At 40.1% G+C, this 26,202-nt stretch overlaps 1 protein-coding gene across 10 annotated transcripts in view; it reads left to right on the top strand.

Annotated features, from left to right (window-relative positions):
- Foxn3 (forkhead box N3) overlaps window positions 1-26,202 on the top strand; it is a 406,647-nt gene that overhangs the window by 56,126 nt on the left and 324,319 nt on the right. The gene's annotated exons all lie outside the window — the stretch shown is intronic.

Genomic DNA, 26,202 nt, shown 5'->3' with positions numbered 1-26,202 from the left:
ATGTATAAATGGGTTTAGGAAGCTACAAAGCACTGTATACAAAAGACTGGTGTGGATGTTATGTACTAGAGAGATTGCCTTAATAAAGTAAAGGAAATAGAAATTCACCTAACATACGAACTTGCAGTGGACAGAAAAAAAATATGAAAGGCTCTTATACCTTATGAAAGAGTTCTTATACTTACTGATAATAAGAAAAGTATTTTTAAAAGTTAAGATATTAATTCTCCCTATCAGTTTGGTGAAGTTCAAAATAGTTGATAATACTCTGTGTTGACTAAGGCAGTAAGCAAAGACTCCACATCTTGCTGATGGAAGTATAAATGGAAATGATCTCTGAAGAGCAACTTGGTTATATTAATTGAAATAGAAAATGCATGTGTCTTTGGCCAAGCAATTCCATTTCTTAAAATTGATCCTACAACCCTACTTGCACTTGTACAAAATGAGGGCACTTTATTTATGGGTTGCTATGGAATGATGTCTACATTAGGTGAGAAATGCAGGACAGAAGAGTTTACAAAAAAAACATTTTTTGACAAAGGAATGAAAAGCTAGTCTTTTCATATGTATGCCCAAAAGGATGCACCAGGTTTAATGATATTTTAGGGATATTTTCTTTTGTTTGTTTTTAATAGTATTTGCTGTTTCTTGTTTGTTTAGGTTATTTGGGGATTTATTGGTTTTGTTTTCTTTCCTTTGGCTGCTGAGTAGAACTAGGTGACCAGTGATGGGGTGGGAGGCTGGCTTACTGTGTAAGTAAGCAAGCCTTCACTACATATTCTTTTGGACTCTGAATTTTTACCTTATGCAGATATTATTGATTTTGTAAAAACTGAAAACAACAAAAATTTTCACAACCTAAAATGACCAACAAAATAAAAATACAAGCGAAGTCCCAACTTTCCTCCCAATAAAATAAAAAAAATAAAATAAAGAAAAATAAAAATGAAAGGAAGAAAGTCACTTAAGAATCATTCTATATTTTCCTTCTTTTTGCCCTCTATTGCTTGACTTTCATATGACTTTCTGTTTGTTAAAATTTTTCTTTTTACATTTGGGCTCTGGAAAACTAATGAGTTTAGTCCTTATAACTACAGGAAGTGAATTTTATTTTCACCATTCTAATGAACCAAGTAGTTATGTGTGGCTTTTCCCTTGATCTGCCAATCTTTGTTTCTGAGATCTAAGTAACTCTTGAAAGTTGTAAGCTTCAAACCAAACCTAGATGTCTGTTTCCTCAGCTTCCCAATGGGCAGTGGTGTTGGCTGGGAAGGCTGACTGGGGGCTGCACCCAGGGAATTAATCTCTGGGGTAATTAGGTAGCTGCTTGGGGCTGAGCTTCCTAATTGGGGTGCTGAGCAACTTGCAGAGTGACTCAGGTTCTTCCTCTTGTTTTATTAGAAATTTAAAGCGTTAGTTTTTACTGATTTCACTTCTCGAGTTTTGCTCTTTAAATTTATTTTCCTCTTTTTTCACTTTCATATTATTTAAGCAAATGACTGTTGTTTCCCCCCCCCATTAAGTTCATTGGTACATTTTAGGTATAAAATACAGTTACATTCATCATTGGGATCTTGTACCATTACATAAGTATCTTGGTTCTTATTTTTTTCCCCTTCCCCTGCCCTCCCTTCACCCCCTCCACCCTTCCCTATTTGCAAAGATTTTGTTTCCATTTTTTCTGTTTCTCATATTTTTTCTTTTCCTCTTTTTCCTTTCCCCTACCCCTCCCACTTCCCCTGCTCCTTTAGACCTTTTCTTCCTGTTACACAATATCAATTATATATTTTTAAAATTACAATATCAAGATCTAGGAGACATTACCACAGATTTTACAGAATTTAAAAGGGTATAGAAAGCATATTTCAAAAATCCTTTTTGAAATAAATTTGACAACTTCTAAGAAGTACCTTGGAAGACAAATTAATGAAACTAACTCTGGAGGAAATATAAAATTTGAATAGCACCTATTAAAGAAAGTATATTCCTAGCTTGAAAACCTACCTCTATGACAACAGCAGGCTCATATACATTTTAACTGATAAATTATATCAAACAATTAAAGCAGAAAAAAGAAGGAATACTTCTCCCCACATTTTAGGAAATCAACATTGTGCTAATCCTAAAACTGGATACAGATAATAGAAGAAAAAAGTATGAACATAGATAGAAATTTGTTTAACAAAACAAACTATTAGAAGTCAGATCTGGCAGTATGTAGAAAGTGGTTTTGTTATAGGGATGGCAGTGTTGGTTCAGCATTGGAAGATCCACCCCCAAAAGTCATCATTTTAACAGAGGAAAGGAAAAAGCCATATGATCCTGTCACTAGTTGGAGAAAAAGTATTGGACTAAATTCTACAGCTGTTCATGGTAAAAGCTATCAGGAGACTAGAAGTAGAACAGAACCATCTCAACAGATTAAAGACATGTACTCCATACTTCCAGCGAAAACGCCTTATATGAATGGAGAAGATACAATGCTTTCTCCTTAAGGTGGGGAACAAGGGCAGATATGCTTACTCTTTATCTGTCCATTAAACTTTGAAACCTAGGCCCCACCAAAATAGTCTGGCAATAAAATGACACAATTTTATTGATAGGATTGGCAAGGTAGAAGCAAAATCTTTATATGTAGATGAAATGATCATCTACAGAGAAAATACTAAGAAATCTCTAGGAGCCCCTAGAACTTGGATTTGAATTTAGCAGGATTAGAAAACACAAGGTATATATAAAAATTCAGGTCTGTGTATACTTGCTGTAAATGAAGAATTGGATATTGAAATTTAAAAGTTATGTAGGAGTACAAAGGACCTAGAAAAGTTTTTTAAAAAACTGTTGGAAGACGTTTAGTACCTAATTTTACTACTTCTTCTAAAGCTACAGTAATCAAGGCAGTGTTGGTGTAAGGAAAGACATACAGATCATTGGAAAAAAACAGAGACTCTAGAAATAGAACCACACATATATGGTCCATTGAGTTTTGAAAGATTATTTAACATTAGCATTTTATAGAATATAAACTCAATTCAGGAGCCGAGGAAGAGAGACTGTTTTCAGCAAATGGCACTAGAACACCTGGTATCTGTATATAAAAAAATAACCCTTTATTTCCATACATAAAAATAACTTGAAGGGATCTATGAACTTAAATATGAAAGCCTAAAAGTATAAAACTTTAAGAAGAAATTATAAGGGAAAATGTTTATGAATTCAGGGTAGGCAAAACTACCTAGGATACAAAAGACATGATGTATAAAAGAAAAAAATTGATAAATGAGAGTCCATCAAAATGTAGAACTTTGCATGACATCATTAAAATGAAAAGTAGTCCTTAAACAGACCATATTTACAATGCATATAACCTATGACCAGAATATATAAAGAATTCTTAGAGCTCATTAATAGACCACCCAATTAAAAAGTAGACATAAGAAGATGATAAATAGCCAGTACAGCACAAGGAAAGGTGTTCAACTCTAGAATCAGAAAAATACTAATCAGTACAATAACAAGATTGAATTATACACTCATTAGGGAGATGAAGTTAAAAGTTTTAAAAGCCTTGTCATGACTTTTTCTTTTTGTTGGATTCTCCCCCTTTGCGTTTAATTTGTCATGCCCAATGGATTCATTCTGCTGGGTTTCCTGGGGTTGTGATCCTCATTGTCTTTTCCTAGGGTATTGTCTAAAATTTTTTGGAGTGCTGGTTTGATATTTATGAAGTTCCTGAGGTGCTCTTTATCATGAAAGCATCTTATTTCTCTATCAATTTTGAAAGATAGTTTTGCAGGGTACATCAATCTGGATTGGAGGCTGTTTTCCTTTAGGGCTTGAAATTCATCACTCCAAGCTCTTCTTGCCTTGAGGGTTTGCATTGAGAAGTCTGCTGTGATTCTGATGGGCTTTCCTTTGTATGTGGTTTGTTTCTTTTCTCTCACTGCTTGTAGAATTTTGTTCTTCTGTTGGATTTCTGGAATCCTAACTATTATATGCCTATGTGTAGATTTTTTTTGATCAAGGCTAGCTGGAGTCCTTATATGCCTCACTTATCTGTATGTCAAGTTATTTTCCCCTCCTTGGGAAGTTTTCTGCCATCACTTCTGTGAACAGTTTTTTGATGTCATCTGCACTCTCTCCTCTTTCTTCATTGAGTCCAATCAGTCTTATGTTATTCTTCTTTGCATCATCTAGCAGCTGCTGGATTGATTTCTCGTATTCCCTTACAATTTTAAAGCAATTTTTCTTTTCCTCCTAATTGCAATCTTTTCTTCTATATCTGAAATTCTGAAATTCTATCCTCACATTGGTTCATTCTGCTGCACAGACTTTCGATGGAGTTTTTAATCTCCTGAAAATCTGTTTGCATCTGTTTTATGGATTCCATTTGTTTCCTATGTTGGGATTCTGTCATGTTCCTCAGCTCCTCTATTTTTTTATCTGTGTCCTCTCTAGATTTATTAATCATGTCTTGCACCATGAGCAAAATCTTTGCTGTTATCTGAGTAATTATTTCTGATTTCATTTTTCCCAGATCCTCTTTTGTTGCCAGTTCAGAGAGTCCAGGTGGTTGAGTATCAGATTGTTCCATCTCGTTTCCCTTTGGGGTTGTGGTAGGTGATCCAGAAGTCTGTTTTTGAGGCTTGTTTACGTATCTTCTCATTTCCACAGTGTGGGGGGGTGCTTCTGGTGCCTGCGTGGCTCACCTTTTCTGCCCTAGAAGCTTGGGAGGGTGGTGGGGGAGCTTCCTTCCAGGTTCTTGGACCGGCTCACCTTCTCTGCCCTAGGAGCTTGAGATGGCAGTGGGGGAGCTTCCTTCCACGTTCTTGGACTGGCTCAGCTTCTCTGCCCTAGGAGCTTGGGATGGTGACAGGGGAGCTTCCTTCTGGGTTATTGGACTGAGCAAATGACTATTTTAATTAGGCTTGTCTTTTAACTCAATCCACCACCACTACTTTATAGTTTTTCTTTACCAAATTGGCTCCTTTGTGTAATTTTGGGTACCTGTGTGGCCTCTTTGCTTGGAAGGCTAAATGCTACCCCAAACAAGGCCTGGCTTCTTGAATATTTTCAAATGCAGAGGCCCCTCTGTGAACATGTGCCAAAGGGAAGTTTGAAAAGACCCCTTCATGTTGACTCACTGTTGCCTTCAATTAGGAGAATTCATCCTAACCCATGTGGAGACACCCTCCAGGCCCCAGCAAAGGCTGGTTTCATTGTGTACATAGACAATTTGAAGTAAAAGGCTAACTTGAACCAAGGGTTATATTTATGCTTCCATTGTGATCTCAGCACACTTGCTTGTTTGAATGGGGTTCGGCTGATTTATGCATTATTCAAACCTATAAGTCAGAGAGAATACAGAAGACTGTGGCACACATGTGAACTGAGGGTTGTATTTGCTGGTAGGGACTTGAGCTTAGCTAATATTTTCACTGAACTTTTCCTACAAACAGCCTCACTTAAGCAAACAAATATGTCCTTCACAAAACAACTGAGAACACAATCCTGAGGGATTTTCTCTTTTTTGCCATGCTTGGGATTGAACCTAGGGACTCATATATGCTAAACAAGTGCTCTACCACTGAGCTACATCTTTAGCCTGCTGAGTGATTTTTCAAATACTCTTTACGATGACTGGCCTAATGCCTATCCTAACATGTGTACTATAGAAGCAACAATAAGTTTGTCTCTGAAAAAAAAAAGGTAAACAAATTTCCTTTTGGTTTCCTTTACATAGTGCCAATTCAGTAATTAATTTTATGGAGATCACCAAATCGTGATAATGACAGCATAGAACATTCTTATCTTTCCTAGATGACTATTTCTAGGTTCTCAGCATCTTGGGAGTCTCAGCTTTTTAGGGTGTTGGATAAGAACTTTTGACCTGGCATGAGATTAAAATGAAAACAAACATACCAAAGAACTCTAGTAAGTAGAGTTCTAATGTCCAGGGTTGATCCATAGTGAAAGCCCTAAAAAAGTAGACACATATCTAGCAGAAAGGAAAGCGAATGTGTTGGTAATGGGAGGAACCAGGGGTTTGTCCTATAAGTGTGGTGTAAGTACCTACTGTACATTCAGCACTGGGCCATCTGGAGACAAGGTTGCAGGGTTAGAGTGGTTGACCAGATAGACAGAGCCCACCATAAAGAGTAAATCCTAGTCCAGACGGCCAAGAGGACTAAGTGGAGGCAGTAGCTGGCCCATTGCTTCCTCAGGTCCCCACCCGTGGGAAATGACACCAGCCTTGCCTTGTGGATTTCCACTTGAGGAATAACCATGCAGGGAGCTGGATATGAAATATGGTACTGAGATACAGTGGTGCTGGTAGGACAGGTGAGACCAGGGTGGCTTAGATACAGGGATGGAAGCATCCAAACCTAATTCTGCTACAATGTCTTAATTTTGGTCCCATGAAGCTGACCTGAGTAGTGCAGAGGACTGAAAATGAGCCCCAGAAAGTTAGACTTACAGCCCTTGAGCCCCTTGGCACAGTGGGGTGCTCCACGTACATGCTGTTTCCCTACACCTCACCATCATATCATTTGCTGTGTAAAAAGTCAGCTCTTGTGCCTTGCACTGCAGTAAAAATATTTCTACAATTCTTAGTAAGTAAAAGGAGTCTTAAAGCTTAAACCTCTGCCCTGGGCAAGGAACCAAAGGATGTCATTATACATAACTTCAAAGGCTGATAAGGTGTTTAAGGTCTCTGCTCCCTGAAAGACTTTCTTTCTTCTAAGGCCAGCCAGAAACATTCGTGTGCATGTCCTACCATTATTCCAACAAGAAGCAGAGGGCTGTTTCTGTAATGTATATTTTTCTGGGCTCAAGTTTGCATGTTCCTACTCTGCAGAACATATTCTCTCTGCTTTACATTGATTGCATTGTGTTTAGGTGATGGATGTCCAGTAAGCATGATATGAAAAGAAATACCAGGACTGGGGTTGTAGCTCAGTGGTAGTGCTTACCTGGCATGTGAGAGGCCCTGGGTTCAATCCCCAGTACTGCAAGAAAGGAAGGAAGCTCAGGGTCTCAGTTGCAATATCTCTGTGTTTGCATGGAGCCATCACCCATAGACTCAGGAAGTCTTGTTCCAGGGAAATTATGACTAGTGTAAAATTATGAGCTGGTAAAAACTAAAATGAGTAGCTCTCTTGATCTCTGATCATCCATCATTTAATGTTTCTTGGTGACAAGTCACACAGGTGTAGTGCATTGCCACTCTTTGCCAAAGACACACCCCATCTCTCTTTTTTCAATTTTATTCCTCAGCAACGCAGGATATGTTGGTTTCTCCCCGTTACCAGCAGACATTTTGGTACAGCAGAACATTCTGTATAGAATGGATGTTCAGTCAGTTGTTTAGGAAACAGTGGCAAAACAGCTGGACATATTTGTTGCTGACTGCACATTTCTTTACACAGAATGGCTCCCAGCTATCTCAAGGTTTTATATATTTTGATTTGGGGAATGGAGGCCTGCACTATCAGGCCTAGATGAAGACGGCCTGGGAATAGAAGTGGACAGGGTCCTTGAAAGGATTCATTTACTCCAGAGATGGACAGGGGAACATGGATATTCTGATGGCCCAAGACTGTGACACCTCTTTTGTATGTCATAGTCTGGTGCTCAGTTAATGCCTGTGAGATGCAGAATGAAAGTATACAAGGTGTGATTAAAAAATTTGGTGAATGCTTAAATTAAAGTTTTTATTACATTAAAAGACACATTGTCTTGAATCCCCCTGAAAACACTCCCCCTTTCTGTGAACACACTTATCCCATCACTCTTGCACACTGGGATTCCTCTTTCATGAGTGCCTTTAGTTGTGCTGTCCTGGCTGCCCTGATGCCTGAATCCACTCAAAACATTTGCCTTTCATGGTCATTTTGACTTTGAGGAAGAGCCAGAAGTCACACAGTGCCAGATCTGCTGAGTAACGTGAATGAGGACACACTGATATTTTTGACAGAAATTACTCTGAATGTGTGATCAGTGTAGGGTGATCCTAAAATACAGTGAATGTTTGCATTTTCAAAGTATATCACACATTGCCATTCATTCACCTCAAAATACTTCCCCTTGCTTTGAATACAACTATCCCATCATTCTTGGGAATGTGTCTTTTACTGTAATAAGATTTTAAAATTTTAAACCTTAACTGTATCTTTTGATTAGCCCTTGTAATCTAGGGTCCTGTGGCTTGCAGTAGTTCCTTGTCCTTTGCTTGAATTCCTGGGCCAGAGGATAGAGACAAAACTCATTATCCTGCTGTATAGCCCTGTTACGTATCACTGGGCTCCATGGGCATCATGTTGCTGCATTCCATAGAAGAAGCATTAACCAGCCTGCCAGAAAAAAATGTAACGTGAATGAAGACTTGGGAACCTCACAATCTGAAGCTCCCTTCCTCACATTCCAGGCTGATGCCCTCAGGCAGACTGGAGATAGCTTAATACAAGCATATTTGTAACACTCTGGTTCCATCCAGATCAAAGGGCAGAGAGCCTGCCTGTGTTGCAGCCTCCAAGATGAAAACTGAACCCTGGATGTAAGCCCGTGTATGTTGGCCATGCCTTGAATTTGAAAAGAAATACCAATTCTGCTATGGATGTTTGAACCATCAGATGGAGACTTTGAAGTCTCTTCGCCTGTAATAAGTTGGATTCAGTTCTTCCCTCATTCTGCCCCTGCCTTGTACTAGTTTAAGGTTTGGGGTTTCTTCAAATGTGGTGGTCCTTGTAGGGGCTGTTGGGAAAAATGAAGAGAGTACACACTAGCCCACAGGTGCTGCTGTGCCTGGAGAGGGGGTGTGGGGTCGGGGGACTCTTATGATCGGAGGGTGGGTCCTTGGGCTATTTCCAATGTCACTGTGATTGGGATTGCTGAAGGTGAAGGGGGCCTGGCTGTCCTCCCTCAGACTGAAGATGTACACATTGGTATTTTTCTTCCCTCAATCAGCTTCTTTCAGACTTTTAGATTCTATGGGTTAGTAAAATTTCAAAAGTGAATTTTCTTTTCTTTAATGAGAATTTTAAAATTACCATTTGTTATTATTTCATCAAAGAATCTTTAAAACAAACCAAGAAAATCAGAAGAATTTAATTTCAGAATTGCAGGAGACTGCAATATTGATTATGCCCAAAGCAGGCTGGACGCAGTACAGGCTGTGAAGAGTTAACCCCACAATTGGCTTGTTTATTGAGGTGAGTCCAGCCAATGCCGAGGTCAGAGTAACTCTCACCCAAGTTCCAGTCCCACAGCTAAAACCTTCTTAACTAGAAGGACAGTGTTCTAATTTACAACCGTATATTTTGTCTATTCTATTCCCAATTTGAGAATGCTTTGTCTTGTCTTATACTTACTAGCCTTGCTTACATTAATTTCCATAGAAATGGCACAACTGCACCTCCCTGCACATAGTTCTGCCCTTGCACGTAGCTTGCCTTTACCCCAATTGGTTGCCAATAAAAGTCAGTGGCTTGGACTGGCCATTGCCTTTGTCAGGTGCACTGGCATTGGTAGTCCTGGCGCCCCATTTTCTGTCTCTCTTAGTTCTGTCTTTTAGGTTTTTTTCCTCAGGCATGTGCCATACGCTGGGCATGAGACTGGAGCCTACTACAGAGGTTTCCAGTAATGTTTCAGGGGTCCCAGTAAAGAATAAAGAACAGTCTTTTAAATAAAATACATTTATCATGATAAAAAAAATTCATAACAGTCAGGCAAAATGGGGCACGCCTATAATCCTAGCTTCTCGGGAGGCTGAGACAGGATAATGGCAGGTTAAGTGAGACCTTGTCTCAAAATTAACTAAAAAGTGATGGGATGTAGCTCAGTAGTTGGGTGCTTGCCTACCATGCCCAGGACCTAGGTTCAATTTCTAGTACTGCACAACAAAAACAAAAATTAAAAAAAATACATTTTGAAAACTCACTGACCTGTGCTGGGCTATGAACAGGTATTATGGATATATAATATATAAACACACAGACATACAAAATCATAGTTATTATGGTAATAACTTACATTTACATTAGGCATTTAATTGCAGAATACTTTTACATACATTATTCTGTGTGATCAGTTAATGTATACCTTTAAAACATAAATTAGCCTTAATAACCTAAGCTAAATAGAATTAAGAATAGTAGGGAAGTCTGGTGTTTAAGTAAACTGTTGGTGTCTTAAGAGTCAAATGTGAATAATTTTTAAATTATCTGCTGTTTTGATTTTCTCTTTGTCTCTATTACCCTACCATATTACAGTAAATAAACAGATAATACTGTGATGATATGCACATATCTTTATAACCAGGTATATATAGCTGAGCTGCGTACTTGCATATATTTACAATGCCTTCTTCTGCATAAAAAATCAGAACATATATTGTGACAAGCATAAAAGTGCATGTGCAGAATAATAATGAAAATATTTGAAATACAGTATGGGAAAATCTTAAGACCTACTGGGGTAGAGACAAAGGGTAGGAAAGAGTACATTCAAAAGTAAGCAAGTGAAAGAGAATTTTTACTTTTGGTGAATAGAAATGTTTTGTCCCAAACCTGTGTTTAAAAATCACAGGTATGTTTGACTTCAACACAAATATTGCATTATGAATATTTGAATATAAGTATATCCAACTCTGTGCAAGTTAAGACATTATTTTCCCTTGCCAGTTCGTCCTTGCAGCCCCTACTTTCTCACTTAGGGGTAAAGGCTGGCTTCTGAAGCTTCCCTAAAAAGGAGCAGTAGCTTAGGGCCGGGGATTTTGCTCAGTGGTTCCGCCACCTGCTTCGCAAGCGCAAGGTCCTGAGTTCAATCCCTGGTACAAAAAAAAAAAAAAAAAAAAAGGAGTGGTAGCTTTAGTATTCTGGTTTGGAAGTGTTTCTCTGTTGCAAGAGCAGTAGCCTAGTTCTAAATCTCCATGAATATTTTGAAAACTTTCAACCAAGCTAGAACTTCAATTAGATATTAATTCATTAATCAATTAACTTAGGCAGTGATCATTCAACAAATATTTACAAGTGCCTCCTCCATCTAAGGTTTGGTACTAGGCAGCGGGGGTATAGTAGAGTATGGAGAGAGGTAGTTTCTCAGTCTTTTGGGGAGACAGATAAACTACGAAATAACAAATGGTAACAAATAATGATGAGTTCTGGATAGGAAACAATTGGGTGGTATTATCAATAAACCTTAAATAAGCAGTCTTGCAAACATCAAGCAAAGACAAATTCATTTGATAATCCACAATTGACACTTGATATTGTGTGTGTGTTTGTGTGTGTGTGTTTGTGTGTGTGTGTATAAAAAAGGCAAAGATTATACAGTAAATTCATATTGCTTTTATAATGTAAAAAATTAAGAAAGAGGCTACTGGGGATGGGAATCATCAACTCTTAATTTTCTCATTGACTTTGTTTACTGAATAATTCCTCTGCAAAACCACCATTTGCAAGATTATTTCCATGGAGCAAAGAGCCCTCCTATAGAAAGGGCAAAGCTGGTTGGACGGCTTCACATTCACACCAAAGACTCTTCTTTCCATGTCATGGGGCTAATGATTTGTCCAGATGTTTCAGATTCTCCATAAACTAAAAGAATTCCACTTTGCAGAGGCTATGTTGATGTGTCATTTTCTCCTCCAGTGAAGACCAAATCATCTAATATTGACCAAGCATCTACTCTGTGAATCAGGCCCTGGGGTTGCACATACCTGGGAGCACATACCTGGGAGCACATATCTGGTAGGAGAGAGGATAGTTACAGGCAAATAATTAAAATAAAGTAAGAAAAGATTGTGTGCAGAGATGAACCATTTGCAGGGGTGGCATTTGGATGGGATCCTTAAAAGGTTGGCAAGCATTAGACTAATGGAGACTGGCAGTGCCATGCACCTGCTCAGCCACCTCTTACAAGCTCATGGGAATACCCATTAGGTCACTTTTTCATATTAAAACTAACAACTGTTTGTTTCCTGAGGGTATATGTCTTGTTAGGGAGCAATAATAATATATCAATTTCCATCAAGTTGCATTTTATCATCATAATGGTTTCAGAGGAGGCTGCTTTTAGCTCTTGCAGTGCATTTTAATGTGTTGCAAAAAACATGGAAACTGACTGAGGACGTAATGGATCCATAATGGATGAGGAGCAGGCAGGTCTGTGAGTGGGGCATGCCATGGCTGCAACATGCCGGTGCATCTCCTGGGCTCACATGCATTCTCTGAATTACAAGGAGCCAGTAGGCACAATTTGATTTTGCTCGACAGTCCTGGGAGATGTGTGGGCAAAGTTGCTCATCTCTTAGGTCTGGTTGCATTTTTCCTCAGTCACTTGTCTGATGGTCCTGTACCCACTAATGATCACAGGTTTGGGATTGCACAGGAACAGGAAGTGCCCCATCAGCTCAGATGTGTGCAGCTTCCTGAAGAGGCTATCATCCAAGGAGATAGATGGTGCATTATCTATGCTGTAAAGAATGTTTTTCTCCAAGAAAAAGAAAAGTTAGAACGCTAGCATATTTTTAAGGCATTCAGGGTCCCGGCAGGTAGGCCTCCTTTATACCAGAATCTTGGGGAAGGACAGACGTGGCATTTGAGCTGTCAACACTGATTTCAGAGTCCTGTCTGCAGAGTCTGTATATCTTGGAGGGAGTTTTCACAAATGAACACCACAAATGCCAAATTAATCTTCAAGAAGAATTTTGCTGGAGAGAAGCAGCAGTTTTACGTTATGCCCTAATACCAGTATGTTCTGGCCCCAAATCTTACATCTCTCTATAATTCTACAGCATAGGGTTGGGATCTCAGAGCCCTGAGTAAAGACTTGTTGATTATTGACTAGTAATGTTTTCAGATATTTGCCACAGATAGGGTTGCTAAAGAATTACAGCTCAAGGAATGGGGGTGTAGTTTAGTGGTAGAACACTTGCCTAGTATGAGTAAGATACTGAGTTCAATCCCCAGCAACAGGAGAAAAAGAGAAGAGGAAGGAAGGAAATAAAAAGAAAAGAATTGCATTTTCCCACAGTTCCAGGTGTAGAGATGCATTTGAATCCAGAATGCCTCATTACATTGAGGCTGTATCTCCCTCCCTTCTTTCCTCTTTTTCTGTTTTTTAAAAAATTTTTTTTCCAGTGCTGGGATCAAACCCAGAGCCTCATGCTTGTCAGGCAAGTGTTCTACCACTGAGCTATATCCCTAGCCTCCAAGGCTCAGTCTTTATAACACTAATATTTTCCCAAAATATTTTGAATGCTATTTTCCCCATCACTTTTGTGTAATCTGATCTTAAAACAAAATCACTTCAATGCTAGAATGCATACAAGATTTATGACCCTGTAGCATGAACTTCAGTGAATCCTAGTGTTTCTGATAAGTTAGTCTGTAGCTGGATGTTGGGATATTTTCTGTCTCTCTTGGATTCCTGAATTTGGAAGTGAGCAAGTTACAGTACATTTTGATTCAGTTTTAATCCATCAAAATCAAGTTAGTTGTAAATGATGGAAGAGCTTACTTTGTGTAGTCCGGCTGCCTGGAGACATCAGCCACATGCCAAAAGCTTGCTCGTTGCCCGGCAACCTTGCTGGAGGAATAGATTTCCTGCCACTGGCTCCCTTTTTAGTTGAGGCGGAATCTATTAACACTACTATTCTAGCCCAGAGAACCAGAGCCCCAGTTTAGCTGAAAAGAATAGTCGGGGTTTTTTTGGTTTGGTTTTGTTTTTTTAATAACCCAGCCACTGTGTTTCTGGCTTCTAAACTCTACTACTAATTTCATTGACTTCTGCATAAAGGCTTAGGGATTATTAATATAATTTAACACCATTGAAGCGACAGAGATGAGTCTCAAGATGAGTCTCTTCTTGGCCTCTGAGGAATCTCACTGCTTCATTGCTCCTGGAAAATACCCCACGGGGAATAGGTGTGGACCAGGAGCATCCAAGTTCAATGTGGAGCAGAGAAGAGTGACCTCATTTGTCTCCAAACTTTTCTCAGTCCTCACCTGGTGGACTTGCTGCCTCTTGCTTTCTTGGTTTCCTAGCCAACTTGTCATCTGGCTGGGGAAGCTGTTATTTCTTCAAGTGTACCCGATCCTGTTCTGATTGAAAAGCGCCTGTGTATTTCTTCCTCTTATCCTTCAATCAAAGAATGTCTTTTCTTCTTTTGTAGCTAAATACTTCACCGACTGGACTGATGGTTTCCGTCTCCCAGGGGAGTCTGCCTCGCTGTCAGCCCTATTGTTTTGCTTATGCCCTTAATGTAATAGCTTTGAGTTGCAGCAAGGGAAGATGAGGCCCAGGCCCAGGCCCAGCCTCAGGTGGCTGGAGTTATTTGCCACTGCTGAAATGCAATTTTAATAATGGACTGTATCAACTAAATGTGTTTCCTTGCCCCTTTGTAAAACAAAGGAGGGGCTCAGCACATTAACCCACTGGTGGCAGGAAAAATCAAAATCCCCAACAATGCTATTTAATGAAATGACACTTGCATCACAAATTAGAAATCTTGTAAAAAGTCTTCAGAAATGCACTGAAGAGGAAAGGAGGGAGTTGAGCCTTTTGTGATGAATGGGTATGGACTCCTTTATCAATCTCACTCATACTCAGGGTCAAATGAAGGCAAGTATGGTTTGTTATTTGCGAAAGAAATTAACTAACTTGACTGTCTTGACTAATCTAATACAACATCCTTGGAAAGCGTTTGGTTTTTCACTCTGATCATTCTGAAGTATTTATTAATTATGATAATTTGAGTACTTAGGCTTTTATTTTCCCCAGTATTCTTAGAATATTACTCATACAGGGGACCTTTTTTGGGGGGGGGGACCTTTGAGACTACAGTTTAAGTCCCCAGTTTTACAAACAAGGAAACTGGAGAATTGAAAAGTTTGCTTGGAGATGCGCAGCTCTGTCAGGGGTGGCAAAGCAGGGACCAAATCCTGGCTAGTTAGTTACCTGAGCCATAGCCCCATCGAAATGAGAGCTCTGAAATGCACCAAGCAAGGAAAAGCTCCAGTTCCACTGCTCCATCTAACAAATTTTTCACACACACCTACTGTAGATGTGTGCAGATTCTAAGCTCGGTCCTAGGAACAGGCAAGATCTTTCCACAAAATTATACTTTTAAGGTGGGAGAACCCCACAGTCAGCAATGAAATAAGTAAGAGGATTACAGGTGGTGATAAGTACTTAGCTAAGATATAAGGTGAACAGAGGAATGCTAGTGACAGTAAACAGATAACGGAGTGTCGCCTGCTAAAAAACAAGTGTGAACTCTGGAGCACACACATTCTTACTGCTAACAGACAGTATGTTGGATAAATTAAAAGTCACTCTGAAAGTGACCCATTGTTAGCATTCAGTTGCAACACAGTGGAGAGAGCTGCCTGGCAAGGTGGTGCGCTTCCCACGACACAGTGTTCAAACCAAAACCTACATAGTGGTACAGGGGCACGAAGGTGTGATAGGAGTCACGGCCAACACTCCTATGACAAAAGACAGGATAAGAAAAGAAGGCATCACAGATTTATTTAATCAGAGTTTTATGTGGCACGAGAGCCTTGAGAAACGAAGGCTTAAAGACCCAAGGGAAAACTATTTTATGCCAAGATTTGATGTAGCAGGGACAGCCATGTAGAAATGTGATTAGACAAAAAGGCTCAGACCTACTGGAAATAGAGTGAGGGGGGAGCCCAGCGAGGCTGTCTGTTGGGATTCTTCTCACCTCTCTGTGTGGGGTGCCTTCCTCCTGGCTATAGGGCAGGCCTCCTGGAATGAGGGTCTTGCCATCTGCTATCAGGCAAGGCAGGTCAGAGAAATCCTTTATGCCCAGCTCCTACACAATAAGGTGGGAAGTATTAGAATCATATTTCTAGGTTTTACAGCTGGCTTTGGGGGAGAGAGGCTCTAGTTTCTATGACGTGCCTTGGGAAAGAGGGATTCTAATTGCTGTCCTGGAGGAGGAAGGGGAGCAGAAGGTTACAAAGAGACCCAGTTCTGAGGCCCTTCCAATGTCCTTCATCTAACTTTTTTTTTGGTACCTGGGATTGAACTCAGGACTTTGCACTTGCAAAGCAGGCAGTGGCACCACTGAGCTAAATCCCCGGCCCAAGCATTGTTTTTTTTTTTATTGGTACCAAGGATCAAACTCAGGACCTTGCACTTTTGAGATGGGCAGTGGAGCCACTGAGCTAAATCCCCAGCCCCAATGTCCTTCAGTTCCAAGTGCTTTGCATGCAAACAGCCATACTTTGGGGTATCATTTTCTGAGTGTCAACAGTAGAAATCCTAGAACTCTTCCAATCTAAGATACTGTGACTGAGCTACTTGGTTGACTTGTTTTTCCATTCATTTATTTAATTCCTTCGTGTTTTAAAACACTTATTAGACATTTCCTACTTGCTGTATTGAAAATCTGCACGAGAATTTTTCCAAGACCCCATCTGCCCCACTTATATTGAGGAATATTTCATACAAATTTCTGTTAGCTCTAGTCTTTGGACATTTTAGCATAACAAAATTTGATTTTTAAAGTCAGATAGCTCATTCTTTTTCTTTCTAACTGATTGCTTTAGGTCCCCAGGCAACTTTTACATGCAAGATTCCTAAAACATGTATATCGTGAAACTCCAGTGTGAGAATCTGCTTTACTTTTAGATCTATATTGAGCAGATATTCTAGAAGGCAGTGGTAAAAATTGATTTGCTTGGCTGGTAAAGCATCTGCTTTCAAAGTCTTGATCTAACCACATATCCCACGGTCACTTGTTCCTGGTCTTGTGACTGTCTCTATATGTTTGCTCAGAAATATCCTGGATCCTAGAATCTGCCATAAATTTAACATGGACCTTGTGTCTCCTTCTACTCCCATGCTGTAAACCCTGATTTGAAGGGGTGGAGTGAGAAAATAACTCAAAGTATTTATCCTGCTGTTCTTTGCATTTGTTTCTTCTGCTGGTACATTGATATTTGGATATCAGATTTCATAGACTAGTACAAACAGCCAAGGGCATTGGTTTTGTAATTTCATATTTAGCTCATTTCCCTGGAAAGCTGGCTTTAGAAGAGTTTTCCTGCGACCTCTCTTTCAGTTTGGCCTGTTTCTTTGTTCTATCCCTGTGTGGCCCACTTTGAGTCCTTCACTTGTATGCAAGTTGAATGTAGTTTTGTTTTACTATAAGAACACGCAGCTGCAGTGGACTGACCCCCATAGGCCTCTTCCTGTCACCCTTTGGTGTCTCATGTGATGGTTCTGAAACATTTTGGTTGATGTGACTTGCCTTTCTCACAAAGACTCCCTCCTGAGGGACTGGTAGTGACATTATTCCCATCTGACTAATCTAGAAACTGAGGCTGAGAAACTTAGGCAGTTTTAAGGTCAAAGTCACACAGTAGAAGTGATGAGCAGGTCCCAAAGTTGCATTTATGTCATTTTAAAGTCTCTCTGCTGCTGTGGGCACTTGCAGTAAGTAGTGTGCCCTTTATTTCTCCACCATAGGGATCCCTTTTTTCTTTAAAGCTGTGACCAAGTCCTCAAACAAAAAGTCGGGAGAGGGCCGGGGATTTAGCTCAGTGGTTCCACCGCCTGCCTCTGTACCGCAAGGTCCCAAGTTTGATCCCCGGTACCAAAAAAAAAAAAAAGCGGGGAGGGATTTAGGTATCATCTCCATGAGACCACTATTTCCTGTGTCTGTTCTCCAGAACAGTAGCCAGCAAGATGCTCCTACAAAATTAACAAAAACTCTTGCATTAAGTTAATTTGGTCAAAACTGCACATTGTATCTTCTAGGAGACTAAATTCACCTTAGCATAATAAGGAATCAGAAGTGTCTTTCAGACCAAAAAAAAAAAGTATATTTTTATTTAAAATTTGCCAATTTTTAAATTTTCCCCAAATTTCCATTTGACCAGCGATTTGTTATCTCTTCTAATGCCTTTCAAAGAACAATTTGGAAAAGCTTTTAATTAAAAGAGAAAGAGAAGTGAAGAGTTTGGTGCATCTAACTATACCAATGAATAAAGAAAAGAAAAGAAATATTCTCACAATATTCTCAGACCCATAAAAGATGGCAGCCTTCTGCTTCACACTGTCTCCACTTTGAAACTCTGCTTTTATTTTTCCCCAGACTCCTTCAAGACAAGAGCTGTGATCCCCCTTCTTTATGTTTTTTCTCTTGAAACTTGTTTTATCTTATTTTACTTTATTTTATTTTGCTCAAATCGTGACTGGGTTTCTCACCATCTGTGCTTCTCCACTCACCTGGGTACTTTTCATGGCTACAGTAACTACTTAGAAAATACATAAAATGAACTGAATTGTGGGGGAGAAAAGGGAGAATGCATTGCATGGACCTGTTTCTCTGAGTTAACTCTGGCCCCCTCTTTGGGTGACAGTGAGACATTTTAGAAGCTGCAGTAACTCATTTATATCACTAGGGTTCCATTTGGCAAATGTTACCTCCTGTTGTCTAATTTAATTAGTAATTGTGTTTTCAGTTCCAATTGAAAGCCTCAGAAGAAAGGCTAGTAATAAACAGTTATATATGGTATTATTATTGTTATCTAATTATATTTACTATTGTGACAGTTTTAGATTAAGGCAGTTTTCGAAAAGGGACTCGACAATGTTATCTAACAGAGTTTTCTCTTATTTCTCCTTCATCTCCCATGTATCCTAAAGTCCAGTATTGAGTTTGAGCATGCTTTTTTGACATGGAAATCAGTGGACACAGTTTTGTTGTTGTTGTTGTTGTTGTTTATTTTTAAACACATGGCTGAAGTTTCCATGGCAAGTCCATTCTGGATCAAGCCATTGACTCACAAGACTTTTCTGAGATGCCACCACACCTCGATAAAGTCAGTGGTGAGTCCAGGGGAGTGATGGTCGACAAGTTGGCAGGTGTAAGGTCTGCTTTGGCTCTGCGTAGCTTTGGATAATCTATCTATTCATCCTTTCATCCATCCACCTATCCATTCATCAAATATTTTAGGGAATTCACCAGGTGTCCAGAGCTATGCGGGACCATGAACATGAATGGGACACTGTCCCTGTTCTCAAGGAACTTTCTGTTTAAAGAGTGGGATCAGACCTGTCAACCACAATGCTAAGGGGAATGCCAAGGTGTTGAGTTAGAAGTGTGTCCCAGCTAGAGTAGCGGCCAGAGGAGGGAGGGCCACATGACTTGTGGCATTGTGGAAAGGCTTTGTGGTGGAATTGACTTTGGGTTGAGTTCCGGGGGTGAAGTATGAAGAAAGCAGCAAGAGATTATTCCATGATGAGGAGTTGGGACTTTTTATGCTTCTTTATAATTCCCTGGCAATGGGAGCCCCTGAAGAATTTCAAATTGGGAATAAAGGGAGGCATTTACACTTCAGAAAGATAAATGTGGAGGAACACTTCGCTTAGTCTCTCCATCAACCTTACTTTTCTCATCTGTAAGGCAAACACAATCCCTACTGCTCTTGCTCATGGATTTGTTTCCATTGCATTTGTTTCTTTAAAATGCAGTTGGAGCCAGGTGTAGTGGTCTCCACCTGTGGTCCCATCTCCTTGAGAGGTTGAGGCAGGAGCACCACTTGAGTCCAGGAATTGGAGACCAGCCTGGGTAACATAGTGAGACCCTATTTCCACTCCCCCCAAAATAACAAATAACTAATATGCTCTCACTGCTTCTTATGCACTTAATATTCACAGCCACCCTATGAAGGTCATCATTGCTATTATTTGCATTTTAGAGATGTGGGTAGAATCAGAGACTGAATATCTTACCTAAAGATGCACAGCCAAGATGAGTGGCATAGCCAGGATTTGAACTCAGGTTCACCAGATCCTGGCACCCCCTGGACATAGCCATCCTACAATGCTGTGAAGTCGCTGGCAGTTCCTTACATCTACCTCTCACTCCTCACCTGAAACACCTTGGCTGGTGGCTGCATTTTACCTTCATTGACTTTAGCAAAGAATGTTGATATATTGGAAAGACGAAAGATGAGATCAACAGCAGACCAATGTGCTGTTATTTACAACTATTTACTCTTTGTCTTTAATAATGTGGTCTTTTGTCATTAAACAGAAAGAAACTTACAGAGTAGAATATATGACTGCAATTCTTTTGTACTAACAGGATTTACAGATAAGGTATGTTTCTATGGACATATAAGTAAATCTTCCTTCCAGTGCTAACGAAAATCAATTCTGACTCTGACTCCATCCTTTTGGGGAGCTCCTTTGAAGATCATGAATAGGTAAAAGTGAAATTGAAGAGGATGTAATGAGATGGATTAGAGCAGGGGAAAGATCTTGAATGGGGCCAGTTTGTTAAAAAGAGTTGCCAAAGAGCAGAGTAGACAAAGGCAGGGAAGTAGGCTGGCAAACTCAGCAAGCTCTGATAGTTGAAAAGACAGTCTGGAAAATATTCCTGAAGTTCACACACAGGCTGTTGTGATTGAAGGACAATTTAATGGCAACTCCTTGGCAAAAAGTTTATGCACTGTATTTTCTCTGTACTAGGTCACTGCAGGGTGAAAAATGCTGCATTATCTGCTAACCATGAATGAGTGTCTTTAAGGGGTGCTGCTTGAAGATTCAGGAAGTTCAAGAATAATAATTAAAATAAAACTCTGTTCCACGCCTGGACCTGTGTTCCGTGTGCCAAGAAATAGTCCAGGGTTACGCATTTTGTGGCTTAGGAGGAGCGTTTTGATCAGCCTTCAGCTTCTCATAAAAATAAATACTGCCATGTTCCTGCATAGACTGTTTTTGAAGCTCTTTCAGAGTAGATTTCCAGCTGAAGTTTCACCTTAAAAACAAGGAGGGAAAGAAATGCTGTACTGTACTTAAGACATTAGGCATGTCATGCCAAAGTAAAACGGAATCATAAAAAGGAAATGCTCCATTGAGATGAAAGAGCTGTCCTTTATGGCTACTGAGAAAATATAATTCATCTGCTGTTTGTAGGTTATGCTTTAATGGGAGGGAATATGAAGGGGATGAGAAAGAATTTCTTTACTGAATGGAAGAGCACTGCAAAAAAAGGTCGGGCGGGGGGAACTCGGTTGAAACAGCTGTTTCAGATGAGCCAATTCTGGGAGGCGGATGGAAATATATCCCCTGAAGTTCTGCTGCCTGACATGTGGCAGAATGAAGTAACCATCAGATGAGCAGAGCTGTGGATGGAATGGGCCTCATGGCATTGTGTGAGTGTCAGTGGGTGTCACTGCCTCACTGCCAGTTCTCAGACTTGGATGTGTGTTGGAATCACCTGGGGAGTTTGAAAAACTGGTGCCTGGTTGCGCATACATCCAAAAAATTCTGAGTTAATTGGTCTAGGATGTGGCCAGGACCTGGGGATTTTTTAAAAGCTCCCCAGGGGATTCTAATGTACAGCAAAATTTGAGAAGCAGTTGCCTGAAAGATGCATAACTCCTTTCTCTTGATGTGTTCTTTGCAGCAAGGGTAGTTTGCTATAGGGAATTAGATTGGAAGACTTGTCCTGTGTACGCTGGGAAAAATCTGGAGCAGGAACCTTTTAAAGACGGACTCAGAGAGTCCTTGACTCAGACTGGTTGGATAGCTTCTTCTCTTTAATGGCTACAAAGTAAAGCTCCAGTGTCTCCTTGAAAAAAATGAGTCCTGAGATTGTTTTTTTCCATCACAGAGAAAGCATTAAGCATAGGCATACCTTGGAAATACTGTGAGTCGGGCTCCAGACCAGTGCAATGATGAGAATATCACAATAAAGTGAGTCACACAAATTTTTTAGTTTCCCAGCATATAAAAGTATGTTTCACACTGCCTTGCAGTCTCCTAAGTGTGTAATAAATAGCATTTTGTCTAAAAACCACATGCAGGCTGGGGATTTAGCTCAGTGGTTTCGCCGCCTGCTGCACAAGCACAAGGACCCAAGTTTGATATCCGGCACCAAATAAAAACCACATGCATACCTTAACTTCCAAACATTGCTTGAGCCAGGCAGGGTGGCACACACTTGTAAATCTAGTACTTGGATGGCTGAGGCAGGAGGATCATAAGTCAAGCCTAGGCTACAAGCCAAGGCAACTTCAAGGCCATCCTAGACTACATAGGAAGACCCTGACTCAAAAAATAAAACAGAAACAAGGAAAAAAATGGTTAAAAATGCTAACAATCATCTGAGCCTTCAGCAAATTATAATCCTTTTGCTGCTGTAGGGTCTTGCCTCGAAGTCGATGGCTGTTACAGATCAGGGTTGGTGGTTGCCTAAGTTTGGGGTAGATATGGTAATTTCTTAAAATAAGACAGTGACGTTCACCGCATCCGTTAACTTTCCCTGTTTTGTTTTCCCATCATTCATTTGCTTGCTGAAGTAGTACTTCTAGTTTCCTTCGAGAATTTTCCCTTTGCATTCAAAGCATGGCTGCCTGGCGCAAGAGGCCTGGCTTGTGTCTCACTTTGGGCTCAGGTCTCTCAGAAACCCTAACCATTTCTAGCTTTTGATGGAAAGTGAGGCACATGTGACTCTTTCTTTCACTTGAACGAAGAAGTTATTGAAGGGTTATGAGTTGGCGCAGTTTCAATATTGTGTCTCAGGGAATAGGAAGACCCAGGGAGAGGGAGAGGGAGTGGAGGGATGTGGGAATGGCCGGCTGGTGCAGCCATCAGAACACACACCACATCTGTCAGCTAAGTTTCTCGTTTACATAATACAGTTCACAGCACCCCAAACAATTACCACAGTAACATCAGAGATTTTTTTAAAATCATAGATCACCCTAAAAATATAATAATGTACTGGGTGTGGTGGTGCATGCCTATAATCTCAGCACTTAGGAGCCTGCGGCAGGAGGATCATCACAAGTTTGAGGCCAGCCTGGGGTACATAGTGAATTCAAGGCCGCCTGAGCTACATAATGAGATCCTGTCTCAAAAAAAAAAAATGTATGGGAGAAGAGGAAGAGTTCAGAAGCAAGGCTGGAGGACAAACCTTAGCAAACTGTGGACATATGCTGTTATAAAAATGGCATTGATGGACTGCTTGTTGATGGGTTGTCGTAAACCTTAAATTTGTAAAGTTGGCACTATCTGCAAAGTACAATAAAGCAAAGCACAGTTAAAGGAGGTATACCATTATTTTCTAAGTGCATGCCAAGGAGGGAGAAAGAAAATACATCCACATGCAGGCAAAACGCTGAGGAAAGGAATGAGTTAGGCATCCTGGGGAATGTGAGTCTTAACTCTAATTTGTTGCTGTTCAGCACAAAAAACCCTAAAAAACCAAAAACTGCTAGGTGTAGTGGCACACACCTATAATCCCAGCACTCTGGGTGAGGGGCAGGAAGATCACAAGTTCAAGTTCAACCAGGACAACTTCATGACTTAGCAAGTCCCAGTCACAAAATGTAGGCCCTTGGTTCAATCCCCAGTACAAAACAAAAACAAAAACACCTCTAAAACTCCCAAACCAATCAAATGGAAAAGAAAGAAAGAAGAAATAAAAACAAAGAAAGGTGGAAACAGCGAGAAAAGAAAAGAAACAATAAGGCTTCCTTGATGTTAAATCAGACTATCCAAACAACATATCCTAATTTACATGGAAGCTTTTCTGATTCCCTTTCAGGGTTTCCAGGGGACACCAGCCAGTGCAGTGTAACGTAAATGAGAAGAAACATGGCTTTTAGTCAGTACTTTGCTAAGAATAAGCTTTGTCTTAGTCCCTTTCTTTTCACCGAACAAAATACTCAATACCCACAATTTAAAAGAGGAGCGATTTCTTTTGGCTCATGGTTTCAGGTCATAGTGGGCTAACTCTAAGGCAAAAACAGCATGGCAGTGGGGCATGGCAGAGGAAAGTTCCTCAACTCATGGCAACCATGAAGCAGAGAGAGAAGGGAGGAGCCCAGGACAAGAACTCACTTTTCCAGGTCACACTTCCAGGGACCCCTGTCCAACCACGCCTCACCTCCTAACAGTGCATACAGCAATTGAACTCATCCACTGATAAATCCACTGATGACTACAGTGCCCCCATGATCCCCTCACCTTCCAAATACTAGAATTTGAGGGGACATTTTATGTGGACCCAAACCATAATAGCTTTGACTTTAATTCAGCTAGCTTTTATGAGACTGGTTTTTCTTAATCTGTAAAACGGAAATAGTTCTATCCCTTCCACCTTCCTGTCCAAAATAGGATACATTTTGGTAATGGACACTTAATCCCTTACAAGGGCTATCTTCCTGGGCTGCTATGTCGGTGTGGAGTGATTTAGAGTGAGTATCTCTACCTCAACACCAATTTTCTGAAAGTGGCAAAGCTGAACCATAGAAGAGGGTGATGGTTCAAAGGACCAGAAGTAGAGCCAAGTCATGGTGGGGAGGGGTTACCCAGGTGGACCCAAGACACTGCAGCGAGCTCTGGGCAGCACTTCTCAAACTGAGTGTGCCCTGGAGACACTGTTAAAATAGAGATTCTGTTTCAGGAGGGCTAGGGTGGGGCCCAAGAGTGTCTACATTTGTGACAAAGTGCATCTCTAGGTGATGCTGATAGTGCTGACCCCGGACCACACTTCGAGAGGCAGAGCAGTGTAGAATGCCTGCTGGTGTTAATGCTTCTTTTAAGGAAGCTAGAGAAGCATAGAGGGGAGAGGTGGTATGGACTGAGAAGATGGTATGTAGCTTTCCTCTGTGCATGACATGAACAGAATATCTTGGCTTTGAGTGTATGTGGGCCCAATAAACTTGGTGTGATTTGTGCCTCTTTAGGTTCTCAACTGCCCTTTTTATGAATACTGATTTTTATATACTTATATGACCTCTGGAGGAGCCTAAGTACTAAAAAAAAATCAGTTATTTTCTATCACTTTTTTCCTATTTTTGTTGAATTCTTGCATGTCAACTTCCTACTCTTCTTCAATTCAATTCTTTGTTACCTAAATGTATAGCTGTACCTTTGTTACCTGCATGAATTGCTACACAGATCACATTTATCTGGTGCTTACATGGTGCAATCAAAAAGTGGTGAATGATTAAGTTAAAAATGGAAAAGTTTTACTACCTCAAAAGACGTATTGCCATCAATCACCCTCAAAATACTCCCCTTCACTTCCAGCACACTTATCCCCTCATTCTTGCCACTTTCTGGAGCAGTTCTGGAAGCCCTCTTCTGTGAGTATCTTTAGTTGGACTGTTGAGGCTGCCTCAATGTCCTGATTTGATTCCAGATATTTACCTTTTTTGGTCATTTTGGCTTTGGGGAAGAGCCAGAAGTCACTCGGTGCCAGATCCAGTGATAAGGGGGTTGAGGACATACTGTAAGGTTTTTATTTGGCAGAAATTGCCATAAACATTTTGAATTTATTCAGGACATTGGGGCAGTCATGACAGAAGATGTTCATGAAAGAAGACCTCCAGAACTGTTTCAGAAAGTGGCAGGAACAATGGGATAATTATGTTTGCATCTAGGGGCGTATTTTGAGAGGGATCTGTGGCACTGTGTCTTTTACTGTAATAAAATGTTTTAAATTTTTATTTAAGCCTTCACTGTACATTTTGGTCATATTTAAAAAATAAATCTCTAGGTAAGTAAGAGAATTATTCAAAATAACCATCTGATTGACCCCATCCTCAGTGGATAATCAGAAAAATGTTGGTTAAGCTGAAGGTGAAATCAATTTGCCAACCTCAGTATAAACAGGATCACTTAATTATATTGTTTACCCACTGGCAGATTTCTGTTTCGCTGCTATGAATCACTGGCTATGTTGTGTTCCTGATCATTTTGTAATGTTCTCAAACATTATTTAAGGTTTGTGATATTTAAAAGAGATGTAGTTTTTTGTGTTCTAATTTAAACATAGAATTTTGAGAGGAAAGAGGGTTTTAAAAAACAAGGTTGTGACATGTTTATTATAAACATGTGAGAATGAAGCTGGTGATTACACTAGTGGTATACATATTGTGCCTTGTCAACAAGAAAGTTTTTGCATTTGTGTATTTAACATGATAGCTTTTTTTTTCTTTAAAAAAAATTAGAACTGATGATGTCTCTTGGAAGACGAACATGTCCTAGTTTAAAATAATCCACCATGACTAGGGTTCCTCCTAAAGTTTCCCGGTTTTTTCCTTAGATCTGCAGTCCTTTGGAAATTGAACTGGTTTTCACCAGCTATGGTCAATTATTTCTTGTCTGCTAAGCCTGTTGTTGTTCAGCATCACTGGA

The sequence above is a fragment of the Heterocephalus glaber genome, unplaced genomic scaffold, assembly GCF_053883595.1.
Source record: "Heterocephalus glaber isolate CG9 unplaced genomic scaffold, H.glaber_assembly_v1.0 deba00001608, whole genome shotgun sequence".
NCBI classification, from domain to species: Eukaryota; Metazoa; Chordata; class Mammalia; order Rodentia; family Bathyergidae; genus Heterocephalus; species Heterocephalus glaber.
Note: the sequence above shows the minus strand (reverse complement) of the source record. Positions and strands in the feature narration are given on the sequence as shown.